A 3838-nucleotide genomic window follows, 5' to 3' on the forward strand; every position below is an offset into this window, starting at 1 on the left:
ATTGAAATTTTTTGCTGTGTCGTTTAATTAGGATTCATAGAGCACCTGATTAATCTCCAAGTGAATATAATTCTTCCGTCTCATACAAATTGAGTAATTATAGGAAAGATCTATCACCCAAAAAAAAAAAAAAAAAGACAAAAGAGTGAAAGAGAGCTGCAACTAGAGAGTACAACAAGGCATGATGTAGCGATATCGAGACAAGTTCGGCAAGGCACAAGGTGGCATGGCGAGTCCAACAAGGTGAGTTCGTTTGTTACTGTTGGGAAATTTAGATCTCAATTGATAGAATTAACAAGTTTTAAAGTCAAGTTGTTAATTAGATTTATCAAAAAACAATCCACTATAATAAAGATAAATTTAAGATCTAGTACAAAACATTTGTCCCTAAACTTTACAATCCCAAACTTATAGTAGAAACTTTCTACCGCATCAGAAACTCTAAACTTTTCAATATATATACGTATTGACAGATGACGCACCTATAATCACAACCTAAACATCTGATTGACTCCAAGAACTTCTTGAAGGTTTTCTTCACAGCACCGTCTGTGGTGGTTGTTATAACTTCAACTTCTTCACCAAATGAACTTTAGATTTACTTTAAAACTCTTTGGTATGGTGAATTTAAGAGAACTTGGTTACAAAAGCTCTAGCCACACAAAACACACTATTTCTCTCTCTAAAAAAGCCTTCAAATAGATGACTTATAACATCTTCTAAATACTGGTTCAAATCAGGCTTCAAACGGACAAGTTGTAAACTTTTTCGCCTTATTGATTTTTACTGAAACGGGAATCTCGATAGATTGAGAGATATGGAGCCAGTTATCAAAGTACATGCTAAAAATGCACTCTTTTTTTGCTTCTTAAACTAACTTTATGTCTTCAACTTAAACTTTAATTACAATTTTAAGACACTCAATAAAAATTTATAAAAAAAAATTAAAATTAAAAAAAAAACACATAATTTAGTATTGTTTGACAATGCCAAAATAGATTAACCTTACTGTTACTAGCAACACAGCTCATATTATTAAGTTTTTGTTGTGATTTTGGAATTACTATTCAGGGGGCTGTGCAAAAACGCACAATAAGCATGATTATGAAATTTTACAAACACCCAAAAAAAAAAAAAAAAAAGCACGTTTTGACAACATGAGTTTGTAGGGAATTTAACCCGAATTTCCAACCTGTGAAAAACAAAAAAAAAAAAAGAAAACACACGCTAAAGAAAATAATTATACGTACAAAACAATATTTACGTGGTTCGGCAATTTGCCTACGTCCACGAAGTTGCAAAGATTTCACTATTATCATGGAAAAGTACAAAGTGCGGCTACAATATTTCTTCACTTTTAAAAACACAGCAACCCCACAATAAAACCCTAATAACCATATTGCGTTTTCTACACAAAACAGGCCCAAAAAAAAATTCGGCTTGGGCCTCCGCTCCATAAACTAAGCCTCAATAAATTTCTCATTAAAAACCACGCAATATTATTCAGGTCAAATCGAGCCATCAACTGAATCAAACACAACTAGACTCCACAAAGCCCAACATATCCAAAGCGCTCCAACGAAACGTGCAAGTATTTTTTTTATCAAAATCTGTACTTTTTCAGGAAGTATGAGCTGGCTAAATTTCATTAGTGCCACAAAATGGAGGGTCCCTCTTATTGTCGTACTGAGTAGGCCGAACCGAATAACTACCTTTATAAAGTACCAAACCCAAGACCTTATCAGGCCTATATTGCCCCATCCAAAAAGAGGTCCAACAAAAGTCTTAGAATCTAGACTAGTCCACGACGAAGAAGTCTAAAAGGGTAAAGAGCTCCTTCTTGTATTTATTAGAGCCCAAAATTGTACGAAATATTATATTCAATATTGTGTTTCTTGGAGTCAAACTGGGGTGGTGGCGCAGTTGGCTAGCGCGTAGGTCTCATAGCTTCGAGTTATCCTGAGGTCGAGAGTTCGAGCCTCTCTCACCCCATTAATTAAACTCTTTTTTTTCCTCAACTTGTGTCATGGTTAAGAACTTAAGATGTTTATTTTATAGATGCAGATAACCAGATTGGTATGTATGTATAGTGAGTTGCTGCAGCACTGCATTCGTTTATTCTTCATCCTTCTTTTCCCATTGCTACATTCTTTTCCCTTTCTCTATTTTTCATTAATCAGCCTTAATTAATTAATAAGATCGTGACAATTTAACTACTAACAGATTAACAGGAACCGATGTGAGAGGCCACCTTTCGCCTGATGGGGTGGGTGGTACACAGAATTGAAAAAGTTGCAGATTTATTCTTTCAATAAAGATTATCAGATCATAAAGCAAGTAACCTGAAACCTTCCTATCTCCATTTTTTTTTTTTTTTTTTTTTTTTTGTGTGTTCTCAGATCATAACTCTTTCACATTCATATTGTCGCCTGTGCCATGTGGTTGGTGCTGCAATATTTATTGACTATTATTGCTTTTTCGGTTATGATTTCTATCAGATAATGCATTCTTTTCTTTTTTTATTATTTGGATATTGCATTCTTTTTTTCATATAAATATTCTTTATATATATATATATATATATATGTGTGTGTGTGTTAAATACTTACATATAAAGTATAGAAGAAAATGAGTGGATGAAACTTATCCATTCTTGATACTCAACACTTGTGATAAAAGTCTAAGATATATGGTAGGAAAGAATATATTTAATTATTATTATAAAATTTATAATACTCCACCATTTCAAGTTTCAAAGTTTGCTATAAAAGCTTAAACTAATAAAAAATGATGAATTTAAATCATTCAACTATTAATTATTCTATCAAATTGTGTTGTCCAGATGGAGGAAGTTCTCCCTCAGTTTTTTAATATACTTCAGGCTAATATAGCCAATTTTCATTAATTAAGTTCTTAGTTTTTCTTCTTAAAAAAAAAAACTAGTATTCTATCAAGATACACTTAATGAGCATTTAAGTAGCAATGGCTTCATGCCATTTTGAATTAATGGTCTGTGTTAAAAGAATTACACTACTGCATCCTAACTTTTTAACGCTAGTTTAGCTAAAATGAATATGATACTAGGTGGAGGATCAAGTGGTGGGCTTGTGGCTGGGCCGTTGAGGAAATAGACAGGTGAGCTAACATCTGCTAATGGGCCAAATTTGTGAAATAGGCTTAATTAATGGGGTTATAACTTATAAATCTTGTTAAATCAACTGAACTTTTGGAACTCACATGCATCAAATTCTTTCTTTTGGTCAGATTCGAATTTGATTTGCATTGATTCTTCCTATGTTTGGAACAAATACTAATCCTAACAGGTTCATTGTTGCTTTGTTTTTTTTCTTTTCTAAACCATACCTCCTCAACACAAGACTAATTTCAAAGTCCATTTAAGAGGATTTTCAGTGGCTAAAACCCAAAATCAAACCTTAGCGGAATCTAGGAAAAGTTCATATAGTAGCATCAATGCCTTTTTTTCTTTTTCATTTTTCAAGATGTTTAGGAAAATGTGGTGAAATGAAAATTTTATGTTTACATGAATTCTTTGCAGCAACAATAAATGCTTGGAATTACAGAGGGGATACACCTACAAAGGCAAATTTGTGGCATGTGTGCCCTTGTTTAGGCCTTAAATTAATCTGGGGGTAGATTGAAAGTTGAATGTCAAGAGAGTACTAGCTACAAACTTTACTCCCAGTACTTTTTGGGTCATACAGTGCCTAGCAGAATCAATGAATCTGCATTCAATCACTTAAATTCCTTCACTAATAAGATGTGGGTATGGGGCTCTATTCTTGTACAACATTACTGCCACTACTAGTCTCATCATGAT

At 33.1% G+C, this 3838-nt stretch overlaps 1 non-coding gene across 1 annotated transcript; it reads left to right on the plus strand.

Moving 5' to 3' along the window:
- Positions 1 to 1908: 1908 nt before the first annotated feature.
- Positions 1909 to 1992, plus strand: TRNAM-CAU (transfer RNA methionine (anticodon CAU)). The gene is given in 2 exon segments: positions 1909 to 1946; positions 1957 to 1992. It is a non-coding gene; the product is annotated as a tRNA-Met (tRNA).
- Positions 1993 to 3838: the final 1846 nt, after the last annotated feature.

The sequence above is a fragment of the Quercus robur genome, chromosome 12 (genome assembly GCF_932294415.1).
Source record: "Quercus robur chromosome 12, dhQueRobu3.1, whole genome shotgun sequence".
In the NCBI taxonomy this organism is placed as follows: domain Eukaryota; kingdom Viridiplantae; phylum Streptophyta; class Magnoliopsida; order Fagales; family Fagaceae; genus Quercus; species Quercus robur.